Source organism: Nuphar pumila, chromosome 17 (genome assembly GCF_984573655.1).
Source record: "Nuphar pumila chromosome 17, dmNupPumi1.hap1.1, whole genome shotgun sequence".
NCBI classification, from domain to species: Eukaryota; Viridiplantae; Streptophyta; class Magnoliopsida; order Nymphaeales; family Nymphaeaceae; genus Nuphar; species Nuphar pumila.
This window is the reverse complement of record NC_143265.1, coordinates 13,011,276-13,026,116: the sequence shown is the minus strand read 5'-3', so window position 1 is coordinate 13,026,116 and position 14,841 is coordinate 13,011,276.

Genomic DNA, 14,841 nt, shown 5'->3' with positions numbered 1-14,841 from the left:
TCTTGGGAATGCTGGGTGTGGGTCTCTCAGTACAAGAGCTAGACGCATGATGTAGGAAATTCTCTGCTAAAGTGTCAAATAATCTCAATGCCTTATCTTCGCTCTTCAACATGAATATCCCCCCGCAAGAAGAGTCGATCATCTGATGATTCCTGTCAGACAATCCATAGTAGAAACTCTGCACCAGTTGCCATCTCGGCACCTGATGGTGGGGACACTTCCTAAGGAGATCCTTCATCCTTTCTCAGATCTCATGGAATTACTCGCCATCTAGTTCTGAGAAACTAGTGATGGCTCACCTAAACTGGTTCATCCTACATATGGAAAAGTATTTCCTGAGGAACTCCTGCTATATCTGATCCCATGACCCTATTTTTATAAAATCTAAGGATTTCAACCAATACTTGACCATGTCCTTCAAGGAGAATGGGAAAAGGGTCAATCTCAAAGCATCATCCTCAAAATTTTATATCTTCACTATAGAACAGGTTTCAAGAAACTCGTCAAGGTGCCTATAGGGATCCTCATGACTAAGGCCATAAAAGGATGGGAGCATCTGAATGACACTGACCTTAATCTCATAATGAGGTACTCCTATATCGGGTCTCTAAATGCAGGATGCCTGGATGTACTCTGTGGGAGTGAAGTACTCCCTCAGAACATGAGGAGGAGCTGGAGCTGGAAGATCCATGTCACTCATTGCTCTCAGACTTTGAGGAGAATATAAAATTCTCTCTGGGTCGTCGATAAAAGGATGCAATGGAGTACCTAAAGCTCTTTGCTCCTACATACACTGATGCTAAGACCAGATGTATGGAAATGAACCTAAATCTAATCTAAACTAAACTAAATACAAAAAAAAATCACAAAAGCAAATAGTAAATAACAGTAAACTACTCTAAACTATGTTAGAATCACTCTACGAAATTAAAATAACAAAAACAACTCTAATTCTAAATTAGCAAATTTAGCAAATATAGAAAATTACAAACTATGTTTTTTAAAACTCACCTGTCTATTCGCTTCTTAAGGCATGTAATCCAGTGAATCCTACAAAAATAGTACGTGAATTCTATATTTACTAACTATGTTAATCCTACTAACTAGAACAAATAAAAACAACTAACTAAATAAATATTAATAAACTGAAATATCAGAAATAACAGAATATAATCATCGTTTCCCAACAACGACGCCAAAATTTGGTTGAACTTTTGCAGTGGTATTTTTAAAAGATGTTTTTCAATAAAATATTTGAAAAATTGTCAACCAAAAATATAAAAACTAGCTTTCCATGAATGTGGCAAGTATGGGTCGAATCCTCAAGGAACGGGAGAATATTCAAATTAAATCTAAGAATTTCAATTTATTAATATTATAAATATTTACAACTAATTCAAATACTACAAATATGACTAAGTTACAAATTAAAAATAAAAATTAACTCCTAAACAGGTTGCTAAAGTCTTCTCCAGATCACCAGGGGCATTTTCATCTTTTCACTATAGCTACATTCACGCTCTCAATATGAATACACATTTTGACCTGTATTGAACTTATCAACCTAAAAAAATAGAAAATAAAAAATTAGTAAGCAATTACAACAATTAATTCTAAGAATTACAATAAAACTAATTACTAAATCTAAATTACAATTAAGCAAAAAATAAAATAAAATGCAACATCTAATTAAACTAACTAATTAATTTAAGTCTAACTAAGCTGACTACTATAAATACACTAACTAATATGCAGAAATATAAGAAAAAATATTGAAAACTAACTAATTAACAAAATGATTGTTTTACCCTTGATGTAATGCAAAATTGAAATCTGATAGGTTTTTGAAAATAGACTGTTTGGAGGGGCAAACAAAGTCCAAATTTGATGAAATTTATTATGTTCTCTTTCTGACAGATTCAAGAATATGTAAGACTTTAAAGAGTTAAAAAAATCATCCAGATGCTCTGGATATAAGCATTTCAAATCTGATAAAATCTTGCAAATCGTTTGTCCTGAAATTTGAAAACCCTAAAAATCGATTTTCAAAAAATGCTTAAAAATTAGACCAAATCAACTCTAATTAAGCTGATTTTTGGTCAGTTGATAGTTAACACACCAATAAAAAGAATAGAACAAAAATTTTAGAAAAAATTCATATAAAATAATGAGTGCAATTTGGTGCAAAATTCAGTTTTAAAATTCAATGCACTATTCACTTAAAAGAGTTCAATTTATGCACTAATAAATTAAAGCACATGAAAAACAAACCTAAACACCTCTACTATGATGTTAATGATATGAAATAAAGCTAATTACACTAAAGAATTAAATCTAGCATGAACACCAAAATTACTTGAGAGAAATGCAGGCTAATTCTAAAATAGAATTCTAAATTACATGCAATTGCTAAGCTAACTTAAAATGAAATACAACTATGAATTCAAATGACTAAGTTAATGAAGTTATCTAACCTAATACAATTAACAAAAGGTAAATTAACTAATTAACTTGAAAAAGAAAAATTGAATTTAAAGCTAACCTTTAATTAAAGTTAAACACCAACTTAAACCTAACTAGGGTTAGTTACCTAACTAGGACACTAAGGGGGACGGTTTTAGATTTGACTTTGACTTAGGCAAATGCCCCCCTAGGTGGATCCCAATAATGCTAATTCAACTTACTTAAAATAAAAGCTATCAAATTAAACCAATGAGTAAAGAAGCAATTCAACAAATACTAAAATGAAATCATCTAATGATAAAGAAAGGCATTTACACTTAGAATTGAAAGAAAGACCTAAACTTCCAAAATAATTAACACTTTCCTAACTTAACACTCCTACACAAATTCAAAAACACCTAATCAAAGTCAATACTTACTAAAAAAAAAATCTAAACAATAAATCATCTAATAACTAATGTACCTAAATTTGAATTGACTAGATTAATCTAAATAACTAAGGAAAGGAAGGCATTAATATAAAATCAACTAAGTTGGCATTAGGTGGGCCCCAAATCACTTTTCTTAAGACAAATTATGCTCTTTCAAAGTCAAAATCGCCAGTGTCTAGGGCCCACACAGTTTTTGAACTTGCCTACTAAATTGGATATCCTTTCTAAAATAATTCAAGCAAACTTTAGGAAAAGTTTTAAATTTAAGTCTGTTGCCTAATTTGCAAAGAGGAGAAGATCCTCTTTGCTGGACTTAGAGTAGAAAGCAAAAACCTTCTCTAAATGGATTTCATAATTTTTTAGAAAATCCCACACTTGCCAAACTCGCCTCTTGCTATGCACTTACCACAATGCCCTCTATTTGAATTTTAAAAACTAGAAAACATATTAACTAAACTACCATAATTGCCTATTCTATATACTATCTAATATAACTAATGCTAGACATGACATGGAATTCTACTAACACACGTGAATGGCTATTAAGGAAAGACAAAAATTCTAAAATTTGCTAACTATTGACTACATCTACTAACCATCTAAATGCAATATACCTAGACTATTAAAAATTAAATTTCTAAACCAAATACAACTTACTAAAATGCTAACACCTTGCTGAACATTAATGGTTGCCGTCCCCTTGGAGAAGAAGACAACTTCCTAAGACACCTTAACACGATTTAACAAAAATGTAAAAACCTAATTTTTGACTAGCAAAATAAAGCAAAAGAAAAATCTAATTTTTATTTAAACTAAGCTATGATATAAACTCAATCTTAGGATAATAAAAACAAAACTCTAACCTATTGTTACCCTTTAAAAAAATCAGAACCTTAGAACTTGAAAAACGTCAAAACACACATTCAGCTAGATTGAATCTAGCTGATTTTTTGTTTACAACTAATGAAATTAATGAAAATACAACACAACTCTATCTAAACTAATTTTAGATTCAATCTTAACCTAAAAAACATAAATTTTAGATACTACCACTACTAAGAAAATTCAGAACCTTAGCAAAGAAAACCGTCAAAACCGGCTAGATTAGGTCTAGCCGATTTTGCACTTTTGACACAAAAATGCAAAGTACACTGAAAAAACCCCTAAACTAAGACTTAGACTCGGTCTTAACTACAACAACATGACTTGCAGACAATGGTTCATTGTAAAAAAAAATCAGAAAAATAGAATATAAATCGGGTATGACTTCAACACAACAAAGGGGACTCGATCTACGCTAAAAGAGAGGAGGAAGAGAAGACCTACCTGAAGGGCAATCCGACGAGGGAGGGGGTGAGGTAGAGCGGTCAATGGAGTTTGTAGAACACACCCAACACATTCTTCAATGCGTTGCAGTCCTCCTTTGCACTGATGCACTCACTTGGAAACTGAATTATAGAGGGTTTAAGAAAAAAGATGAGGGCTGTATGGAGACAGAGACGACCAGCCCCATGATGTAGATGGCACACCTCCAAGGCGAAGCTCCATGTGATTTGCAGCCCTACAAAAGAGAAACAAACAAAACTTCAAAGATTTACAAAAACATGGACAAAATGAAGAAGAAGAAGGGAAGACACATGCTCGTAGAGAGGGGCGTGTGGTAGAGGGAGAGAGAGAAGAAAGAGAGAAGAGAGGAGAGAGGAGAGAGAGAGGGGCAGTTTTACAGAGCATCAAAAAAATGTGATCTCAGAATTTTTTGCACTTTTTGTACTCCCTACTCTATCTAATTTGTAAAACTACCTATTTCAAAAATTATTTTTAGCTAAATACCTAAACTACTTGTTATTTACACCAAACTACCAAAACGAGTTAGAAAGATGGGGGTTTCGGAAAATATTTATAGAAAACACTTTGAATCACATGGATTTATGGATATTTAGGGTTTGGGTCTATTCCAAGATTCAAATTAGAGCTCTTAGGTCAGAACTGGATCCACTCTACCTCAAAATCTGATCCAAAACACTAAAAATGTGATATTTTCCTCATTTTAACTCTGATTTGAGTGAAATTCAAACCATGACCTCTTTATATCTAAATACATCAATACATGGGTTCTAATCCATTAAAAACATGTGAAAATGCATGAATTTGATATAAAAATGATGTGCATTTCATGTATCATTAAATACCCCCATGCTTGAATGTTTGTTAGTCCCTTAACAAACTAAACTAAATTACCTAAGTTATGAAACTGAAAAATAAATAAATATGCAAATAAAAATAAAATGCAAATCTTGAATGGCCAAACTCACTTTCATAGGAATCACGGTTGCATTTAGCTCATGCAATAAGCCCTTTAAACCCCTCACGAGACCTATGTGTGTGGGTAGCATGAAATGCTTCATGAATTTTGTAGGAATCACATTTGCCTAATGCTTCGTGAATTTGAATCTTGTGTATACATGACAAAGATGTTTGTGGGTAGCATCACTGCAAACCCTCATGAGACCTTACTCGTCCACTAGGGTAACTCAGGGGTTTAAGGGGCTTGTTGCATATGCTAAATGCAATACGCCCTCTGCGGAGGACTTTAAACAATAGTATAACGACCTTATTACAAACTCTAAATTAATTGAATAATAAAATAAAAGCCTAATGTAAATATAAGAGAAAAGGTCTTCAATGCTTCGAGTCTCTTTTGACCCCTTCTTTGTTCGTTTGATGAAACATTCCTTGCAATTCTAAGGGCTCTCTGAGGGGTTTGAAGGGCCTTTTCACGACCTCAAAGGGCTCTTTGAGGGCTCAAAATAGGTCTCATCGCACGTCCGATCGCTTTTCTGCGAAACACAAAAATACAAAACATAACAGAATAAGGAAAACTAAACCAAATCTAAGACTTAGAATAATTAAAAATTCAACAAAACTAGATTTAAACTAGAGTTAATAACAACTGACTGTGAGACAAATTAGCAAAACAAACTATGTAACAATTTTAGAAACTAACCATGTTACTAATGAATGCAAAATAAACAACTACTAAAACAACTAATAATTCATAATCAATATAAACTAACTAAATCACGAACTTACTAACCAAACTAACAATATATGAGAATCAAATACTACAGTAAACATGAAATAAAGGCAGCAACATGAATTACATCCGTAGCACGACAATCCAACTAAAGACACTAATTAAACTTGAAACTAGTTAACAACCCTAATTTGAGATCAACAGAAACTATGCTAACAAACTAAAAAGATTAAACCACTAATTAGTCATAGTGTATGCAGCCTCATAAATGACTAATCAGTCCTAAATCACTAACTCATAAAAAAAACAACGTCAAACCTAATCTAAAAAAAATTCAAATTAACGTGAGTTACTAACATATGAAATAACTTACCATCAGTTGTTAAAAACATAAAGTTGGAAAAACCTACGTTAGCTTGACTACCAAATAGCTAATTGCACTAACCAAAAACAATAAAGTAAATGGTGTTATTCATCATACATGGATTAAACTAATGCACTATCTAAGGTCAACACATGCTATCTATTAACGTCAATAAGAACTAGTAATTCACGCAGATAAAGAAAACAACTTTACCCTATTCTTAACAAATCTAACTAACTAAATCAACGTTAGCCTATCATCGATATCTAACTTACTAAGATAATAAACTACAGTCTTGCACCATGTGGTTTCTGGCCATAACGTCTCACGCTGATTTTTGTTGACAGCGTCAAACACACTATGCGTGTTTAACGTAGTCTAAAGAAATTTATGCACAATAGAAAACATTGTGCTGGAGTGAAGCAAATTGTCATCTATCTAAAATATAAAGAATCAACTATGCTATGTGTAATAGAAACACAAAAATTAACCATGCATGCGATGAATCTAAAATCTATGGAGATGGGGAAGAAGAAGATGGTTTTTACCTTATTGCACCCAAACAGACTTCAGCTCTCTCTCCGGCAGAGAGGATGTGAGGAACCAGCGAGGACGGGGTTTAGAAGACAGATTAAGAAGCATAAGAATCAAGAAAGGATGAAGGTAGGCAACCCGTCGATCGAAAAAGGGGAAGAAAGTTAGAAGGGGAGGCATAAAAGAGAGAGAGAGAGAGGCGCATGCTGCAGAGGAAAAAACTTCTCTTGGTTGGAAAAGAAGTATTTATAATGCTACTCTAGGTCAAAACACAAGTTTTTAAAAAGAGTTCAAAATATGTTCATAATTTCCAAAAGAGTCCTCCTCCAGAAAACATGTTTTTCAAAAGGGGTTTAAAAAAACTTCCTAAACTAATTGAAATAAGTTAATTGCAGCCTAATCTAACTAAATTATGAATTAGAAAAATTCTAACTAATAAAAACACTAAAAAACGCAGGGCCGAATCAAAAAATATGATTTTTTTAAATTTTCTATTTCAAATCAATTTCTCGAAAACAATAATAAAGATGGGTTTTTAATGTGATTTGATCATGGATCATGCATAAATATAGATGAATAAAATGAGAATATTATGCATGATCACTACCAAAATTTTTGATAAGGTGTTCTTTGAAGTAAAAAAGAATGTCGTGTTTTCCCTGTTAAACAAGGGAGAAGCTTTCAAAATTTTTGACAAAATACTCACTTAAGCTAGTATGGATTGCATGGTGATTCCCTCGTTGTTGGAACCTCTCCTAGATAGCTCATTCTTTTTTTACCTTTAAGAGCATCATACTCATAAGGGCCACTGCGTTAAAGTAGCTATTGCGCCTTATTAGGCCAGTGCTCGTTATGGCAAATTATGCCAAGTAGTCAATCGAAAGTGACCCTTAATTATGCATGTCTCAGTAAAATATTGTACAAGAATAATACTCATAAGCACCATTGTGTCAAAGTTGGTTATCCATCCGCATGGAGTGAAGTGCTTGTAAGGGCCGTAGATGCCAAGAGTGATGCTTGCATACATATAAACAAAACATAATGGTAGTCCCTATCCACATGAAAACTGACCTGTGCTTCAAAAAAATGATTGAGGTTAGGTTCATATTCTCTTTGTGCAGAATGCATTGGATTGCCTATGTGGCACTCAACGTTCTAATAAGAATGATTACGCCATCAAACCCCTTCAAGACTTACACTCATCGAGGTAGACGATGATGGTACCACCTAGAGTGACATATTATATCTGATGAACCAAAGAGTTTGAATGGTCTCCAAATCACTCGGAGGTTAGGAGGCTGGGTTATCCCTAAGATTTAAGGATTTATGCTCGCTACTGTAGTAGAAGAATACATCCAAAATAGCCTAGTAGGGTTTATCCCAACATATAAACCATTTCCCCACTACAGACAGGGTCACTCAGGCTTCTGGGCATACAAAAATATATAGCATAATAAAAACCCAGATGACTTTATTTGATGCCAAAGTTAAGTTCTCCTGGGTACCAGAGGGTAAACTTGTAATTATCAAAACAATACATTAATTATAGGTACACCTATGAATGGATGAATAAATGTATGTTAGTGCTGCTTTTGCATCACCTTGTGTAAGGTATTGATCTCAGTACATTGTTGGATCGATCGAGTGAATGACCCAATTTGTATCTGCATGGCTAAGCTAGGCTCGAGTAGGTCATGCTTTGATTCATGGGATACTGATACGATAAGTCGTGAAGACTTAAGCTATGATGTTTTTAATTACCACTCTGAAGTGGCTTTCGTGTCTTAAACATATTGTACTTGTTCGAATTATAATGCTTTTCTACCAAAGCAGAAATGATTCTGACCCCGCTTTATGAGAGATACAAGTATCGAACCTGCGATATGATATGTGGAGCATGGTGTCATCAAGATCTAGGGTTTATCTAGACTTTGTTGGAAATTTTATTTACAAACCCAGTTTATCTAGTACTACTTTACTGTTTGTAATAAATTACTTATTTTCGTTTACCTAATTCATATGCAGCTAATTCACTTTCTGAACCGTGACATACATGTAACATGAGTTCTAATTCAGAACTACATGAACAAAATTTACCAGTCGGTGTAAATTCTGTCACAATTAGAATACATTGGAATAAAATCCGAAACTATTACAGTAGATACTTAGATGTGCTAGCTATCTACACCCAAAAACCTTAGTCAAATCTTATTTTGAAATAGCAAGAAATAAATCTTTTACTGAAACTAGTTTTCTATTCACATAATAGATCTATTCGGTTCAACTTTATCGAAAAACCAACAGTCCATGAATTTATAAAATGAATCAAATTCTATAAAAAAAATTATAGATAGGTGGGTATGTCTAACAAAATCTTTAAAACAAATCAAGTATAAACTCCATTTTATCTGAGAATTAAAATTTATACACTACAACTTGCTCCTACTCTTGAATAGACTGTGTTTTAAGAATTTTAGGTTTTTGGAACCAATTTTCATGATTTTTAAATCATAAACCGTAATGAATTTGTTCTCCAAATTTTTACCATGTTTTTTTCAATATATAAACACTAATAAAAATTTGGTCATATACATGAGTAGATTTTGAGAAATAAAATTAGCAAAATCATGCAGTCATTATAGAATTTTTGTTAGGACATAAATTCTGTTATGACTTGCAACTATCGTATTTTCTAATCCGAACCTCAAACGAACCAAAAAAAAATTGAGACTTCCTCTATGTGTCTGGAACATCCTTCTAAAATTTAAAAGTTTTTAGATTCATCATTTTGGAGAACTAAGTAATTTTTTTAGACTAGCCAGAATAAAAAATAAAGGACAACATGCTTTTAACATAAATACTTCATTTATTTCATGCTTTTAATAAAATAAACAACATAAACATGCTTTAGATGGTTTGATTCAACATAAACTCATCATTAACATGCATGTACATATTCAAACATGTTGTAAATACATAAATCATATTATATCATAAATTACATATCAAATTCATTGTTTCTGCATTAGAAACTATGTTTTTGGCAAAACCATTTTTTCGAAAATGAATCTGGGTTTATGAAAACCTCTAACACAATTTCTAAATCATCACAACTATGTTTAATCATAACATATCATGATCAACATGCTAAAAATACAAAAAAACAACATACATCATGGATCTACTTTCAAAAATATACATGAACATCCATAAACATGCATTTTTCTCAAAACTGAATTTCCTGAAACTTGATTTCAGTTATTTAAAAACTCCATATATAAAAACATTGTAGATCCAAAGTAGATCTAGGCAAACAAACCCATATGAATTTATGAATCTAATCTTAACAAGCTCATGCTTCTTAACATTGTACATACACTCATGGTTAGAGTGTATCTACCTCAAAAAGCCCAAAAAATAAAAAAAATGAACACCAAAATAAAAACCAAGAACCGCTACCATAGATAACCTCCTCTCCTTGTTGCACACCTCCTTCTGACTTATGCACCCTCAATGAAAACACCACCAGCCCTGGACCAGACCTCCAAGGGGCGTAAGATACGAAGGAAGAAGAGAGGAAAGAGAAGAGAAAATAGAGAATAGAGAAAGAGAGAGTAGATAGGGAATAAGAGAGATAGAAAGAAGGAGGCGTGTGAGGGTCCCCTTTTATAGCCCTCCAAACTCTCCAAACTAAAAAGGTAAGTCTTCTAGCCCTCTTTTCTAAGTTGCTAATTCCATTGTTAATTCATAACTATTTTAAAAAATCCTAAGTTAATTAGAATATATACAGATATGAAAACTATTAGATCCCTTAGATATTTTATTTTTTGTTAATTAATTCATTTAATGAAAGGTAGATGGGGAAGTCCCATCTCCTTCTCCCTATTGCATGGGTTGAGTCCACTTAAGTCGACTCCCTATCATGTAAGATGGGCCCACCTAGGAGGGTCATCTTATCTTTTGCTATATTTAAATACAAAATGTCCAAAGTACCCTACTTATTTAGCCTACATTTTGTTTTAGAAAACTACTAAATATTTTTTACTTTAAATTAGTATAGAATCCTAAGAATATTTGAATTTAGTAAGTACGAAATTTTCAATCAAGCAAGATGGGCCCACATGGGGGGAGGGGCATCCCACCCTCTTGGTCTTTCCTTCCTATTAAATTAATTCAAATTAGTAAATTCTAAATCTCATTAAATTTTTATTTAATTTTCAAATTTAATTTAGATCCTATATTTAATCCAAATACAAATTGCTTCCAAATTCATTTCAAATCCATATTCAAATGTCAAATCCATATTCATATCTAATTAAGTCCAAATTTGAATTAATGTTTGATTAAGTCCAATTAAAATTCATGTAGAATTAGATCCAAATTAATTTTAAATACCAATCACAAATTCATGTTGAACTAAATCCAAATTAGATTTTAAATGAAATTTAAGTTCATGTTTAATAACGTCCAAATTAACTTGAAATTAAAACTCACTTGGAAATTCAAATTAAATCAAGATTCGTATTCAATCTTAAATTCTAATTTCAAATGCATAATTAAATCCTAATTTCAAATTAAAATTTAACCCATAATTGAAACATAAATTCTATCTTTATTTATTTAATAATTATCAAAAATTTTGTAGGTATTATACATAGCATATGTGAAAATCTTAGACCTGAATATGAATAATGAAAAGATCCACATGACTATGTAGGAAATAACCTATAACGTATGAAAACTTCATACTTGAATATGAATGATGAAAAGTTCACATGATTATGTGGAAAATAACTCATAACATGCGAGAAAATATTATACTTACATAATTGATGTAACCCTTGGAATTGTGCATGACTTTTTGATGCATGTTTTTTCATGAAGTGTTATATACAATACATGATACACCATCTATAATACAATGTAAGTATTCGCCCCATATGGCCAAGTGAGAGATGTTGAATTCAGGATCTCGATCTAGTATAGAAACTGAATTCAGTATAAGATCTAGATGCAGTGTGGCCATAAGAAGTAACATATAGAACTTTAAGGTCTCCACAAGCATTGTGGTGGAGCCCATATCTCATAGTATACTCCACACAATTGAGAATCCAAGAGCCACAATCTTAGTGGTGAGCCTCATATCTCATTGGATTCTCGACTATCCAGGAGAGACTAATATATACCTAACATTTGCCTCTCCAGGAGATCATTGATATGTGTATCAAGAATTTTTTTTTTAAAATAGGTCGTTAATCACCATTCCCATTCTCATCTCTTTTGTATCTCAATGCTTCTCTCTCAGTGCGCACACCAAGGTCCTAGAAATTCAACAACAAGGAGGTTAGACACTGTATTTTTGTTGGTATAGAGCATTTCTTTATTCAAAAGTCTCCTCAAAATGAGGCAGCTGAGGAGTGCCAGGTCCAACCTGTCTAAGGGCCCGTATGAGATATGTGAAGAAGAGAAATATGCCCTGGCTTCACAGAAAGTTTGGGTACACTACATCATACTCAACCATGATCTTCAAACATTTCTCACTGGCTCACTCATGCAGATGACCATTCATTAGTAGATTATCACATTTTAATTTCAGCAGTAAGTGGATGCAATGTTGGTTTTGAGGTAACTTACATCTTGCTTTTCTTGATATGGAACAGAAAGAATAAAAAGAATCACATGTGATGCAAAAAAAAATTTATTTAGAGGTGCCCCTTAATTCAAAAAATGCACCACACTTTTCTGAAATTTTAGAAATGGGCCATAGATTTCCTGGAAACCAACAAATAGGGACCCCAGGTCAACATCCTCTTGAAAAAAACATGATTTTATTTTTGGTGTTTTGCATCGTCCTTTAAAATTGAAATATACTCATTCAATCTCATAGATAGTGAATATGAAAGCTATTACTGTAATTTGACTTTTGATTCAACTGTGTAAACAATAATAAAGGTTGGCTTCAGTTTGGCAGTTTTCTTGAAAACAGATGATCATATCAGAAAATCAGAAACATGAGGCTCAATTTTGGAATTATGGCAAAAAGTTGTCCCCTAAATGGAATTTTCCCGAAAAAAAAGACTTTCTTGATTAGGGATGACAGTGGACCGAGGCGGGGGACAAGGTCTCCACTTCTGCCCCATTTCAAAATCGGAACCTTCATCCCCACCTCCATCCCCGCATGGGGATGGATTTTAACCTCCACCTCTGTTTCATATCCTCCATCCCCGGTCCAAATGGGGTGGGCCCCCGTTTCCCCTCGATCTATAGTCATTCCTTAAAGGATTGGGGACAGGGCGTGGAGGGGATTGAGACGGGGACGGGGTGGGGCAGGGGAAAGCATAAGTCCATTCCCGCACGGGGATAGATTTTAACCTTCATCCCCACCTCCATCCTTGTTTCATGCCCTTCATCCCCGGTTCAAACGGGGCGAGGTGGGGCGAAGCCCCGTTGTCCCCCGGTCCACTGCCATCCCTATTCCTGATATACCGCAGTTGTTTGTTGTCTGGTTGAGCCAGGATCAGGTGCCATCACATGGCACATTTTGAAGTGTGCCACTGTACCTAATTCCCTCTATCTTTGGCTGACAATCTGTCAGTTGTGGGGCCCAAAGCAGATGAAGGGCAGCCAGGTGCAAATGCACACTCAAAGTGTGACATGTGATGGCACCTGAACCTGGCTCTTGTTTGGTAGAAACGGCATTCAAGTGAGGGGATCCAGGTCCCTATGATTCATATGGCCCTGGGATGAATGTTATGCAACCGCTCAGTAGTGAGTATGCAGTTTAGATCCATGTTACAGAACATCAGGCTGATCTGATCCAAGTGTCCTAAGGATAATCAGAAATTTGCAATGGAATCTCCCCCCTCCCATTTTGGATGTATACAGTAATACGGATAGACGTCAACCAAGTTATTGACAGTCAAATGATGGTTAAAAGTAGGGATGTCAACGGGACTGGTTTACCCTGACCCTACCCGAACCAAACCCTATAGGGTCCGGGTATGGTGATAAATAAGAAGACTTGGGTCCAGGCCCGAAGGTCTGATTAATACATGGACCAGGGTATAGTTTGTGAAATTTTATACCAGACCTGGACCTGACCCGAGTCCCAATTAAGACCTGCAATTTTTCAATGTAAAAATGATAAAAAATATGGTTTTACCGGGTTTGGTTCACGTAGTTCTTATCGGGTTCATGTATGGTTTTTTATAGTAGATCCGATTAGACAGGCCTGAACTCGATACCATACCCGAAAATCTGATCCAAGTCTAGTTCCACCTGGGTCTGAACCAAACCCTAGCAGTTGACACCCCTAGTTATAAGGACAATTTGTTTAGTGACTGCATTGCAGGATGCTCAAGGATGTGTTGCCACATCCAATATCACATTTTAAGAGGTTCATCTTTTTTTTAAGGAGATATCAGAACTCAACACAGAGGAAGATGATTTGTTTTTTAATATCAGTAAATTCTATTACTGCAAAGATTTGTGATTAGTCTTTCTTATGTTTTTTTTTATATTTACACAGAAACTGCCCTCAAGATCAGAGACCTAGCGCTCTGCCTGTTGTACCTAGGGTCGCTGTCCTGACAGTGTAAAACTTAGTGGGCTTAACCCTTACCCCAAGGAAGTGTCTGTCTTATGCTTGATTAATGGAAAAAAGAAACAAAGGATAAAAGAAAAGAAACCATAGCCAAGAACTAAAGATTAGTAAATTCTGTTACTGCAAAGATTTGTAATTAGTCTTTCTTATGCTTGCCTAATAAAAAGAAAAGAAATTTTGAACTTACCCCTCATCCCTATTTTTGTACAAAGTACCTCCTTGCCATGAGTTCATCTTCAGATTGATTGTTTAACTTTTTTTATAATACCACAACCCAAGGTTGTAAGTAAGATATGTATCATAACGGATAATATCATAAAAAAAGTATAATTTTTTAATAAAAATATTTTAATTTTTTTTTAAATCATGAAATAAAAAAAATAGCAAAAATGTTAAAAAATCATAACACATG